The sequence below is a fragment of the Syngnathoides biaculeatus genome, chromosome 7, assembly GCF_019802595.1.
Source record: "Syngnathoides biaculeatus isolate LvHL_M chromosome 7, ASM1980259v1, whole genome shotgun sequence".
Taxonomy (NCBI): domain Eukaryota; kingdom Metazoa; phylum Chordata; class Actinopteri; order Syngnathiformes; family Syngnathidae; genus Syngnathoides; species Syngnathoides biaculeatus.
This window is the reverse complement of record NC_084646.1, coordinates 9,949,724-9,964,728: the sequence shown is the minus strand read 5'-3', so window position 1 is coordinate 9,964,728 and position 15,005 is coordinate 9,949,724.

Sequence of the window (15,005 nt, the reverse complement as noted above, 5' to 3'; positions counted from 1 at the left end):
TCTATCTATCTATCCTATCTATCTATCTATCTATCTATCTATCTATCTATCTATCTATCTATATCTATCTATCTAGTCTGTCCTTCCACCGATCTATCTATCTAGTCTGTCCTTCCACCGATCTATCTATCTATCTATCTATCTATCTATCTATCTATCTATCTATCTATCTATCTATCTTCTATCTATCTATCTATCTATCTATCTATCTATCTATCTATCTATCTATCTATCTATCTATCTATCTATCTATCTATCTATCTATCTTCACAATGACACATTGAAAAATGTTGTCCTGTGAATCCAAACGATTCTCATTTGAATGGAAGACGTAAGCGATTCAAATTATTGTTTGAATGATATTGTAATCCGGATGAAGTGAGTGAATCAAATCGTCATTGGTGATCAATTGTATCGTGATCGGGGTGAACCGCGTCGCATTTTGGGTGAACAAATTGTTGAGTAAAATAATAAAAAAGACCAAAATTGCCATCAGACCTATCATAATTGGAATGAATCCAATCAGAATCATTGTTGCAAATCGTATGATGAATGAATGATTTTATTTGCCCTCTTGTAATTTGATCTTGATGGAAAGTACCTTGAATTGCCTTGTGTAAAAAAATTGTATGACCTTTATACGTAATATGTATTGCAAACGTGTCAACATTGGGCCGCATCAGATCCTTATTGTCGTGAATCAGAACGTAAATGGGCCAAATGGTATCAGAACTGGGATGTTGCAATTGGGGCGGACAAACGCGGTGGGAGTCACTTTAGTTTAATACTGCAAAATGGTCAAAAGTGTACTTTTTGGATTGAATCGTGTTTTCTTAATCGTAATCGTCATGAATCATAATCGGAGTGAATCGTGTTCTAATTGGGGGGAATCCACTTTTCATCCATTTTTTTTGTAACTGAAAAATGTAACGGGGTAAATTGTATCTTAATCGTAATCATCATGAATCATGATCAGAGTGAATCGTGTTCTAATTGGAGTGAATCCACTTTTAATGGGAAGAACTGGAGCTCAATTGTCGTCAATTGTTTTGTGACTGGATCGTATAATTGGGGTGAATCGGATCATAATTGGTTCATTCCTGCATATGCTAATTAGTGCGATTTGTATAATACTTGCATTCGCTCATATCATAATTCGAGCTAACGCTAATGCGATTGGAGTCATCCGTGAGGCGAGTTATGTCATTTGAGTGACTTATATTGAAATTGGGGTGAATCGCATTTGCATTTCACGAACTGTATCGTAATGTGTTCGAGTCGCCGGCGGATCAATTCCGGCGGCCCCGAAAGCGGTGCTGACTTTTGTCACTTACCTTTGGTGGTCATCTTCTAAAAAGCAAGGTGGGGGGGTGGGGGGGGTGCACGGCCCGCTAATCTGCCTTTCCCATGCACAGTGACGGGGGATAAAGCGCTCCGCCGGCACGGCAAACGAGCCTTTTCAATTTTGTCCCAGCGCTGATAGCGCCCCTCAAAAGAAGAGCTTACGCTCATCATATCAGGCGGGGATGGAGGGGAGGGGGGCTTTCATGCGGGGGTTCAGAGGTCAGCCGGAGATAAAGTGCCATACAAGAGATCAGTGGGGCCGTCGAGGGGGGGGGGGGCGGGTGGTCCTCATCAACGCGACGTTAACCGCGACACATTTGCCGCGCCGCCGCCTTTGATGTGCTTTCTCATTTGCGCTCGACGAGGCCCGCGAGCCGCGCTCCGGTGCGCCAAACCTCCTTTTTGTCGCCCGCCATTGTCTCAGTCACGGGTGCTTTGTCTTAGGGGGGGGGGGGGGGGACGCGGGGTCCATCAAAGCTGGCCCGAGATGGACTCAACGACAGTGGATTAAGGTCTTCTGCATGATAAAGTCCCTACCTAGGGGCGTGGAACCAAGCTAATATGTGAAAGAATGTTATTGAGAGGGAATGAAAGTGGCCAAAAAAAAAAAAAAAGCTGCCCCCTTTCTCCGCGTAATGTCCTAATCCGCCGGGCCGACATCGAGACCCTCGGCCCGGAGTTTGTTCATCGGCGAGACGCCCATCTGGATTGGCCGCCCTCTAAGCTGGTTAAACTTCTCCTAAACTCAATGATTGCCCCCCGGGAGAACCAAATGGCATATTAAGTGACGTGAAAGGGGGGGGGAATGGGGAATTTGGGCGGGGGGGGGGGGGGGAGAAGAAGAGAGGGGAAAAAAAACCAAAAAAAAAACAACGAAAGCAAATTAAGTCGAGCTAAACAGATTAGAGGGCCCAAACACGGTGGCACAATGAGCCCGAGAAGAGGCACAATCTCTTTTTCAAAGACGCCGCTAAACTGCTAAGCAAACCTCATCACGGGCCGGGCCGGGGGCCGGGCCGCCGCGGTACGGGATCCGTTTTCCAATTTCACTCGTCGTGGGGAGCCGCCTCAGCGCGGACCTTTACGACCGTATACTTTGTGGAAGTGAGGGGGGGGGGGCACAATCGTGGTTGGGGACAAATTGGATCAGAACTCAAATTCATTTTTCCGTTCATGTATTTTGTAATATTAGCTGTAAATTTGGGCTGAACCATATTGAAAATAAATGTTATACCTTATTTGTGCACTCGCTGTCGTAGTCTCACCGCACTGCACTATTTGCACATCCGTTGAGCAAAAATGGCCACTCCCGTCCGAGCAGCAGCTGAACCACGCGCACAATCGACCGAGACCAGCCGCGACATTTGCACAATCGACATCTTCCTTCACGCCTGAGCGCCCTTTGCACAATGGTCATCCATCCGTCCATTTTCTTTGCCGATTATCCTCACGAGGGTTGCGGGGAGTGCTAGAGCTTATCCCTACTGCTGCCCGTTGACAGCTGGGATAGGCTCCGGGACTCCTGGGACCCTTGTGAGGATAAAAGGTGAAGAAAAGGGGTGTATGGATAAGTCAAGGTACTGCTGTGTCGGCCAGTGGTTCCCAAAGTGTGGTACGCATGCCACTAGTGGGCCTCTATCTATCTATCTATCTATCTATCTATCTATCTATCTATCTATCTATCTATCTATCTATCTATCTATCTATCTATCTATCATCTATCTATCTATATCTATATCTATCTATCTATCTATCTATCTATCTATCTATCTATCTATCTATCTATCTATCTATCTCTCTGTTTGTCTGTATACCTGTCTCTATCTATCATTATGTTATGATTACGTTATACTATCTATCTATCTATCTATCTATCTATCTATCTATCTATCTATCTCTATCTATCTATCTATCTATCTATCTTCTATCTATCTATCTATCTATCTATCTATCTATCTATCTATCTATCTATCTATCTTCTATCTATCTATCTATCTATCTCTCTGTTTGTCTGTATCCTGTCTCTATCTATCATTATGTTATGATTACGTTATTACTATCTATCTATCTATCTATCTATCTATCTATCTATCTATCTATCTATCTATCTATCTATCTATCTATCTATCTATCTATCTATCTATCTATCTATCTATCTATCTATCTATCTATCTATCTATCTATCTATCTATCTATCTATCCATCCATCCATCCACATCCCGGAACCGGTCGCCAGCCAATCGCAGGGCACATGGAGACAGACAACCAATCGCACTCACAATCACACCTTGGGGCAATTTAGAGTTTCCATTTAATGTCGCATGTTTTTGGGACGTGGGAGGTAAGCGGAGTGCCCACCCGGAGAAAAGCCACGCAGGGCACAGGGGAGAAGATGCAAACTAGTCACAGGCGGGTCCGGGATCGAACCCGGGACCTCGGAGCTGTGAGGCCAACGCTTCACCGGCTGCAGTTCCAATTAACGGAGACAAATTCCTTGTACGCTTTGACGTTAGTTTCTGATTCCGACATTGCGACGTTAAAGGTGGACGTCGCGTGAAAACCGGCAACCATTTTCTTTTTTCCTCTTCTCGCCTCTCTGGGGAAAAACACCCTCAGTTGAGCGCAAAAGTTTTCCCGGAGTCATTGGGACGAAGTCTACAAGTACTTCAGTGCGCTCGTCGCATTGAGCAATTGTCCAGCCAGACATGAAGTTGAAAAATGCTTCCTTATACTCCAGAGGAGCACATTTCCAACGCTTGAAATCTACCACTCCATTTTTTGGGGGGTTCATCAATTTATTATTTTACGCTGATGTTTCAACATATGCACTCGTATATTTATGTTTAAGTGAGTTCATTTAAACAAAAACCCGTTGTTGAATTTCTTCGGCCGTTCGTTCATAACATTCTGAGGAGAGACGGAAGAAATGTGTCCTGAGCGAGGCGGGACCACGGCCGAGGGGGGGCGTGGCCCGGCGACGGTTCTCGGCGGTGTCCCCTCTGACGCCTGTCGCCGGCCACAGACGTTTGCCACGTGGACTCTTAATTAGGCCTTGTATTTAAGTTTGGAGTTTCGTCAGTGGCGTTGCCAGTTCCTTGCCTTGTGTCAGTGTGTTGCGTTCACCGCCAGTTGGATTCTTCACCACTGAGAGGAAGTGAAGTGTTGCGCCATCCTCGTCACAGCGATTCTGTGCCCTTTGGCTAATCGCGTCCTGTTGAGATTGCCCCACAGTCATGGGAGCGAGCTGAATGTCTTTCATTTTTGTGCCTCTGCCTTGTTTTGGACTGCTTTTTGCTATCGACCCGCTTCCGGGAAAAAAAAAAAAAAAAAAAAAAAAAACCCGCGTCTAACATCATGTCCTCGTCTTGGAGTCCTGCGTTTGGCTCCGTCCCCGCACCGTTGGTTCGTGACAAAATGCAGGTGTGTAATGATTTCCTCGTCTTCTCAGAAATGAATATGCAACTCTATGTTGTTCGAATTTAGCGTCACATGGCGGCTACTCCTATTAGCGTGTCCAACCGGGGCCCTCTGCTGCTCACTCGTTGATACTACAGTTGAGTCGATTGCGACGCTCGATTGCAACACGTGCAAACGGCAGATCGCGCAATCGTTTCTCGGCGTGATTCAATCTCCCCACAAAACTTCCGTCTTCCTTCACGACATCTTTCCCCCTCCGCCACTCCTCTCGTGCAACCCTCGTCCTCTCTTCCGTCGCGTTCGCTTCCGTCCCTCATTTGCGCTCGTCGTCCACTCGTCCTTCCGTCGCGCTTCCCTCCCGCCTAAATTCCTCCTTGAGCGGATGAAGCGGAGCAAAACGCCGCGACTTTTGCCAGCAAATGCGGCGTGAAGGCGCGTTTATGCTCCATATGGACCACAAGTGTGCCGAAATAGCTTCGTCGTTAACGCGCTTTGTTGCGTGTCAAATTGTATCTCGGCTCTCCTGCTCGTTAGCGCCTGGCTCACGTTGCAGCTGTGCACAAACACCCTCCCCCCCCTTTTTTTAATGATCTGATGTCACCTTAAATTATGGATGCGCCGCCAAGCGCCGAACACCATATTATTAAATTCTATTATTGCCGTGCGTTCGACACTTGCTTTATGGAAAAAAAAAAAAAAAAACAAAAACAAAATGCTAACCGTCTGCTGGATTCTTGCCGTGATTTTTAACATTTGTGACTCATCGCTCTGTTGTCCGTCGCGTGACCGAGAGCAAAAGCGCCAACGACGGAGCCGATGGTCATTCCTTTTTTTTTTTTTCATAACCGAGTGTTTGTGGTACAAACGATCAATAAAAGCCTTTATTATGAAGTTGTTGTTTTTACATGCGCCTGCTGCTGCGCTCCTCGCCACAACGTTCGTCTTGCTGGGGAACGAAAAGTCAGAACGCTGTCAAGAACAAAGCTCATCAATATTACTTTTTAGCTTCAGTGAAAGTTGAAAAAAAAGATGCCCATTGAGAACATGATTTACAAAGTTCGATTTTTGACTATCGATAGGTTTCCAATTTCTGGAAGTGACACACAAGATGGCGGACAAGGGAATCCCGGGACTGTGGTGACATCATCGGAAATCTATGTATTCTGCCATTGCTCACAGCGGCAGCGTGTTGTGGTTACTTTCAATTGCTGTTTCAATCATCCATCCATTTTCTTGTTGCCGCTTATCCCAACAAGGGTCACAGGAGTGCCGGAGCCTATCCCAGCTGTTGACGGCCAGGAGGTCGGGGTACACCCTGAACTGGTTGGCAGCCAATCGCAGGGCACATAGAAACAGACAACAGTCGTTCTCACAATCACACCTATGGGCAATTTAGAGTCTCCAATTAATGTCGCATGTTTTCGGGATGTGGGAGGAAACCGGAGTGCCCACCCGGAGAAATCCCACGCCGGCGGGGCCGGGATTGAACCCGGGTCCCCAGAACTGCGAGGTCCCCAAAACCTGAGCCGCCGTGTTTTAATCAATTAATGCATTTTACAATTAGCACAATTAGCATTTTTTTTTTTTGTTAAAAAAAAAACAACAATATATTCGTCACAATAATGTCAAGAATGGAGCAGATCACCATAACGTTTTTTCGGCTAAGTTACTGTTACATATACTAGCAATAAAAAAAAAAAAAAATGTAAAAACTATATACTGGCTACTCCTCTAATTGCTGCTCCTGACAAAAGCAACAAGTTAAAAATAACAAATAAGACAACTGTTACTTTGTTTTAATAAACCATGCATTAGTGAGAACACGAGATGTTTTTTTTTTTATTCATTATTATTATTTTTTACATTTTTTTATTTTTACTTTTTTATTATTTTCTTTATTCAGTCTCCTCTTAAACATTTGGTTGCTTCTTTCGTTATCCCTTTTTTCAAGTGTAAAAAGTTGATCGAGAGCCAATAAATGCCAGCTTATTTTAACAGACCAATTAAATATCTAAACACCGTTTTCAGTCTTTTTACGTGCTCGTTTCAAAAGGAAAAAGCCACAGCAGCGTCGAGAACGGACTCGATCGTTGTTTATTTGTCACGATAAAATACATAAATGAGCAATGAAACGCGCATTACGGTGTGGCATTAATGACATTTGAAAAATTCTGCTCGCCAAGAGCAAACTACGACGACGGCGTCGCCTCGTGCAACCCGAATCCAAACGGCTTGCGCGCCGTTGAGAAACGCACGCTCTCCCCTTTTGTTTTTTTTTTGTCCGGAACGTTCCCGGGCCGGCCGTCGCTCCGGAGTGCGCATCGGGTTGGAGAGCTCGCTCCCGATGACACGCCGCACGGAGACGTTAACCTGGCCGAGCATCAGGACGACACCCCGAGAAAAAGGAGGACGTCGGTGTCACGGCCGCTTTGCGCTCCGTTGCCTGAAGACCCTCGAAAAAAAAAAAAAACCCAAAGAATCTCTTTAGCGTCACAAATGTTTAGGACAGAAATCAGTCGACTTTAACGCGGAAGAAAACCGGCTTGCACCTGAACCTTCTCGTTTGACGCGTGCAACGAGCGATTTTGGCGTCCCCGGTGGAGGCGAGGTCACGGTCGGGGCGAGCGAAAAGCGAGGAAGGCGAGACGAAAACACGGACGGCCCGATCGCAGGGAAGCGAGGACGCGAGGCGGGAGTCCGGGAATCTCCGGAAATGTTACGGCAAACGGTCCGACAAAGTCCCAAAGAAAACCCGCAATAAACCTCGCCGAGAAACAAGACGTGGCACAAAGAGAGAGAAACGATGAGACGTGATGTCAAGAAACGACAATGCGACGGACCGACAAGAGCTGGAAGAAACCAGGGAGGGATCGACGAGACAACGAGGAAGAACCTGCACAAGACACAAGCGCTGATTGGTCGACACAATTGAGAGGTTGAACGCCAACAGGAACAGAGGACGAAAGAAACCCCACCAAACCAAATCGGAGACCATGACACTTGATCTGAAACCCTAATCTGTATTTTGAAAAACCTAATCGGAGTGTAAACCCTCCCTCAAATTTCAAATCCGAGCTCATCCCTAAAAGGTTACTTTCCATAAATCCGACTGAGGAACCCAAACCCGGTCTTCAAACGTTACTTGGAACCGCTCACCCATTTTTTAACCGTAACTGTGTAAAAACTGGAATATGAAACCGTAATCCAGTTTTAACATGTTACTTTATAACCATAACACTGTCCTAAAACGCTTCAAACCTCAGCCCTTCTTTGAAACGCCACTACAACCCCAACACTTGTTTAAAATGCCAACGTCAAACCCTCACCTTCTCTTTGAAACGCTAACCTTTGTAGGGAAAACCTTTACCGGCACACGAAAACTGAACTCAGTCTTGAAATCTTCTTCTGAAACCCTCAACCCAGCTTGAATAACATCTTTGAATTCCCTGCGCTTGTTCGCAACCCGAACGTATCACGCTGACACTTGATCTGAAACCCTAATCTGTAACTTGAACCCTACTTTGAAGAACCTAATCAGTGTGTAAACCCTCACTCAAATTTCAAATCCTAAAAGGTTACTTTCCGTCCCTCGCCGTGTCTTTTAAAGCCGACTGAGAAACCCTAACCCGGTCTTGAAACGTTACCTGGAAGCAGTAACCCATTTTTTAACCATAACTGTGTAAAAACTGGAATATGGTTTCACATTCGTGTTACTTTATAACCGCAACGCTGTCCTAAAACACTTGTCAAACCCTCACCCTGTCTTTGAAACGCGAAGCTCTGTTGGGAAAACCTTTTACCGGCAACATGAAAACCAAAGTCAGTCTTAGAATCTTCTTCTGAAACCCTAAACCTAGCTTGAAGAACCGAGCCTGCCTGAAAGGTTTCCGGCTATGTTAGTCCGTTCGTCAGACTGTCACGACGTTTTCTTTAATTAACGGGGGAATGCTGAGTCGTCTTCCTTAAGTTCTCATGACCAAGAAAGATGACAAGGAGGACGTTATGACCCACGCGTTCCTTCGGGCCACTTTGATTCAGCATATTTATGCGTTAAACTCGATCTGCGCAAACGTCGCTCAGAGCCTCTTGGCGGTCTGCTTTGCTCTGTATGCTTGATATCAGGACAGCCAGCCTTCAAACTTGAATATTCTTCCATTATGAGTCTCATTTGAAAATGCAATCTTCCCGTCAAACCTTTTGAAATTGCTCGTCTTTGTCGGAAACCCTAACCCAGGGATCGAACTGTGATGTGAAACCCCAATCGTTGTCTGAAACTCTAATTAAAAAACCGCAACCCTGTCTGTCACGACCCATCGGTACGGAGGGAGGACCCGCATGCAGGACTCAGGAGACGCAAAGGTAGTTCGGGAAAAGTGTTTATTCGGTCCAAAGTCGGGGATCAGGCAGACAGTCAAGTGGGGCAGCGGTAATCAGGACGTCGGGCGTAGAGAGCAGGTCCGCGGGCAGGCAAGGGGTCGGTACACGGATGATCGATCAGAGAAGGCGGGAGTATCAAAGACGTCAAGCTTACGGGGTCGGTCGCAGGACAGGCGGAGGTCGGTACACCAGGGTTGACGATCAAGAGGACGCGAGTGCAGGAACGGGGCATGAGTTGCGACGATCTGGCCAAGACCGGTCGTCCCCTGGGTCCTATAAATACCGGGGTGAGTCAGCGCGGAAGAGGCGCGGGTGTGCTGGGGAACCGCCCAGCCAGGGCTGGACCGGCAGGACCATGACACTGTCTTTAAATGATGTGAGTCTAATTCAATCTTAACCAAGTCGTAAAAAGTTTCTTTAAAACCCAACCGTGTCCTTACCAGGAAACCCCAACCCGTTTTCGAACCCCCTAACGCGGTCTGGAAACCTGTCTTTGAAACACTGACTCTTGTTTGAAACCCGCAACCCTGACTTGAAATGCCAAGCAGCGTCTTCAAATCTTTGTTTGAAACTCTTAACGCTTTGTTTGAAACCCAAATCCTGCCTCAGAAACTCCTCCATGAAACCCTGTTCCGAGTTGAAGCCCGAGCCTTTGTTTAAAACCAAAACCCGGTCTTGAAAGATTACTCGGAAAGTATGACGCTTGTTTGAAGCCCGAATTTGAAACCCGAATTTTCGATGAATTTGATCATCGATTTAGCGGTCCACGGATGGCTTCATCGCCTTCAAGCCTACTTCGAAGCTCTAATCTGGCCCAAAACCCACAAATCATGCCTTGAAACCTTTCCAAAGAAAGTGATTGTGATTCATTTGGAATTCAAAGTCAATCTTAAGTCCTTCCTTTTCCTTGGATAACCCAAATCTGAAATCCGAACTCAATGTTTGGAGGTTGACCCGCGTTACCTCGCGTATGCGCGTTTTTGCTCCGCGGTAAAAGCTTCCGTCACGTTAGCGTCAGAAGCTAACGGGATGTGAAAATTGCCCCCGCGTCCGTCTCGTTTTGTAGGAATTTTTGTTGTTGTTGTTGCAAAAGTATGGATCGGTTCCCCCGTCCCCGGGATGCGGGAAGATTATGCAAAAGTCTCCCGTTTGCGGCGTACGCGTCGGTAGCCCATTAGGAAGACATCACGAGGAAGAAGCGTCTGCAACGTGACCTCGGGACAGCCGAGACGCTCTCGTCTCCAACTGACCCCTCACGCTCCATCACAGTCCTCTTTTCTTCCGCTTCGCGCTCGGTTTGCCGCCGCAAAACACCAAAACATTTGCGCACGCGCTGCATAAATCTCAAATCTCAGATGAAATATGTGAAATTCTTGATTTGAGAGGATCCCGCCTTCCTTGAGAGTTCTGTGAGGTTAAAGCCGTCACTTTTTTTTTTTTGCCTTTTGTGCTGTGCGACCAATTTTTTTTGTGACGGATGAGCTTCGGATACGGCGTATCGGAACCTCGTTTGTCACTCAAATTTCGGGTTAAATAAATGACGCAATTGAGTTAAATCCACATTAGCTATTCATATCGCTAATACCGAATAACTCGCCAATTACAACGCAATTGTTGTGCTTGTACTATTCCGAAATAGCAGCACAAGAAATGGAAAAAATCTGCTGCCGTGTTGCGGTTGCCGCGATCCAGCTCCAGCACTCCCCGCGACCCTCGTGAGGATAAGCGGCAAAGAAAATGGATAGATAATAAGCACCGTAGTTGTGCTAACTTCTCCACTTTGATCAGGTTTGGAGGTTAGGTTAGGGTTAGCTTTGAACTTATTTTCATCACATTTTTGAAAATATTAATTTTAAACTACTCCAGATGATGCGGCGGAACAGTCGCGTGCTGTTATGTTGCGTTTTTGACGGTTCCCGTCACTGCGCTGCGGAAGGGGTTAGCCCCAGCCGGAGACCCGGCGGAACCCGACGCGCGGCGCAACGCCGTTTTTCGGCAGCGCGGGAAGCAAAAACGTTGCGGACGCCGATCCCGCGATGCGGCCCGACGTTTCCGTATTCTTTGGCAATCGGCGCGATTCTGCAGCGGAGACGTGTAGCGAAAACGCGGCGAGACAAGCTTTTAAGAGCATTAAACAAATGCACTTTGGGAAGCACAAACAACAGGAGCAACTACTGGAAATTTGATGTTTATCCGTCCTAATGGCGGTCCTCCCCTCTCCGCGCCGCGCACGGAACACATGGTCGGCACGGCGGCGACGCGATCCCATCCGACGTGCGGATATTCCAGCTGCCATTTTATAAATAGCCACGTGAAAGTCGGGCGCGACGGGGAAACAAACGCGCCGAGACGTTTGCCCCGCCGTCTGCTCGCCGCGCGACGAGAACGTTTCTGGCGGTCGAGTGGGAAGCGCGCTCATTAAAGTCAAATCTCCCCGGCCGGGGAAAAAAAATAAAATGAAATAAAAATAAAAAAGTCACAGTTCTCGCTAAAAAGAAGAAGAAAAAAAAATTCACTTTTTCTTGCCGGTTTGAAGACAGGCAGCGGAGGGGGAGGCGGCCACGCGGAAAGGTCAACAAGCTTGTTAGAGCCTCCCGAGGTAAAAATGGCGTTGACGTGTAATCTGCACTTTAATTACATTCAATAACATTTGTAATTCACGCTGAGTCCAGACAGACGCAAAAGTGAACAGTTTGTCGTTTTATTACTACAAAATAGCTTCCCGTTCTTCACCGTTTGGCAAACTTTACGACCAATCTTTGCCCGCGCGCAATGAAAATTCATATTGCATATAAATCATCTTTCTTTCATCATCTTTCGCAGTTCAGGATCGTCTAGCCATTTTATTTTTTATTTTTTTTATTTTAATTCAAAGTTTGTCTTGAAAGTACAAGTGTAAAAAAAAATGTTTTGTTAAAAAAAAAAAAAATTAATGTAAAAAAGACTAAAATGGAAGCTTTGAACCAAAAAGTGAAAACAATATTCTCCAAATAAACGCAATAACAAAATCATAAAAATTTTCTGCTGCTGCTGTAAAATACAGTTATGCGATTCAAATTTTAACCACATTCATGGGCAGGGTGGAATTTTTCTCCTAACAGGCCACAATCAAGGAAATGAAATTTGTTTAACGCATAAAACAAAGGGGAAAAAAGATGAACCCTCTCGCGGTCAGGCTACATACGAGAGATATGTTTATTAATCAATTCTTATTCTAAAACGATTAATAAAAGTCATGGATTCGCATTTTGAAGACAAACTTGGTTGCATACTGACTTTTCTCCCTTTCTTCTCTTTGACCGATGAGTTATCCTCTCCTGATACCAAATTATGGTATTCAGATTAAAACACTGAAATGTTTTGATATACTGAAGGATGTAATGCGTGAAAATTATGACGTCCCAAAAATGGGACGCCGCCCACTTAACATAAAATGGAAAAAAAAAAAAAAAAAGTCTTTCTTTTTGAGGGATGCCAAGAAATGACCAAAATTGGCAGCTTTTAACACAAACGGCAAATTTTTCAGCGAATCTGCCAGCACGCAATGAGAAAAAAACTCCAATCCATCATATTTTACCATCGCATTGTAATCTTTGCAATGTAATTCATAATTTTGGCTTCTGTTTTTGTCGGGCGTACCCCGCCTCACGCCCAAAGTTAGCCGGGATTAGGCCCGAGTTCACGGATGAATAGTTTGATGACAACGCCGTTAAGTACAGTGGTTATTACACGTGTACAACAGCTCAGAATGTTACTTAAAAGCCGATCTGTACAATTCATGTGCCGAAGGCCACAGTTTGACCCCGGAACAGATGATTTCTCCTTCCCCGCCGAGTACGCTGACGCCCGATTGGCCGGCGGCCTGGCGCAGCAGCCCGTGACGGCGGCGTTTTTGTCGACGGGGCTAATGATGACCACGGCCACGTTAAATTCCGCTAATTAGCCTCCCCGGTCGCCGCGCTGCTGGTTCTGCAATTAATTTAAAAAAAAAAAAAAAAAAAGAATAGGAACAAAAAAATCACTGAGCTAGTGCTTTGCAGACATCTTGAACAACCCCCCCTAACCCCAACACACACACACACACACACACACCCCCACCTCCGCCTTGAAAAAGCCGGCGGGGTCGTGTTGATGGCGGCCCAGAGAAGCTAAAGACGTTCTCATGCTCATGAGAGGGAGCGGGCCGCGTAATTTAAATTCTGTTGACATTTACTGTCAAGGACCATTAATTCTGCCGGGCTTACTCAGCAGCAGCGGTGGGCCGCGGGCGGCGCGCTAGCTCGCTAACGCTACTCCTCTCGTCGCGGATTTGCTCGCACAAAAACACCCGTCGACAGCCAACAGGCAGCACTCGTACTCGAGGTCACGACGTAGCCTGGTGGTTTGTCATTTATCCCGGTTGTGTCCTTTGCAGCGCGGACACCTTCGCCGAGCCGTAAAACTCGATAGCAATGTTAGCTCGCTGGGTTTTTTTTTTTTTTTTTGCTACACGTGTGATACGAGAAAAATCTGAAATCTGAGTTTATAATGTCGTGTACTGTAATAATTGTAAGCTAGGTCTTGTTCGCTAGCTCCAACGGCAGCTAGCCGGTTGACTTTTGTGACACCAAATGCATTTCAAGGAGATGCTTGGCTGTTCGACTGAGTCATTTTTATTGAGGGATTAGCATAACCGTCGCTACCTACCTAGCTAACTTGTTCCCATAACATCTGGAAGAATATAATGGCGAAACTATTTAATGGACATTTGCGTAACATTTGTAAAGCGCAAGTGCCAGGATGCTTCTGCAAAATTGTTGCTTTTGGGTTTACGCCGGCGCGTCTGCCACAAAAGGATCTTCTACCGCATTTCAGTCCATCGAAAAGAAAATTTCAGAGAATTCCAATTTTTGTATCAAGTCGCCTTTTGTAAATGTAAATTCCGGCTGGTGTTCCAGCTCTTTTGGAAGCAGTTTCTCTCTCGTGACATCTTTTTGATTGACACTTCCCACTTTTCAAATATTAGAAGAAAGCTTAAATTGTCTTTCAAGGACTTCACCCTGTTTTCCAAACCCTCTGCCACGCTCAAATGATAGAGAAAGGTTGATTTACTCGTGGTAGGCAGCACGGTGGGTCAGCTGGTAAAGCAGTTCTGAGGACTCTGGTTCGATCCCGGCCCAGTCTGTGGGGAGTTTGCATGTTTTGCCCGTGCCTGCGTGGGTTTTCTCCGGACACTCCGGTTTCCTCCCACATCCTAAAAACATGCAACATGAATTGGACACTCTAAATTGCCCGTAGGTGTGATTGTCAGTGACATGTATATGCGAGCACTGCTAAGTCTGCTAGATGGGAGTACTGCTTAAGCTAACGTTAGCTAGTCAAAACGTGACTGAACACATTTTGTCAGAGTTGAGCCAGGCACCCACAGCTAGCTGCTATAATCTAGCTCGCAAGATTCTGCGACAATAGTGAGGCATTTATCGCATTTCTAGTACAGGTACATCTGTTTTATTCAAATGTAGTACAAGCTCGATTGAATTTGTCAGCTCGGTGGCAGAAAAAGCTAACTTTGCTAGCCTTTCCATCGAGTCGGCCCAAAATAGGTACAGACTTTTGAAAATAACTTTTGTCATCTTTTTTTCAACAGTTATTGTGAGGGAAGGAAGGGAAGAAGTTAAAAAAATAGCAATAATGTCATTAAATAACGTTTTTTAAACGTTGTGCCAGGTCTCTATTTATCTTATTCCGCAGACAACAACAGGCCTACAACCAGATTTTTTTTTTTTTTTTGTAAGCATGTTTTTCCGATCGACTGCGTCTTTGTGTTTAAAACCGAGCACATAACGTCCATGTCCATTTCGTCCCCCATAAATATCGCAGCCGTTTTC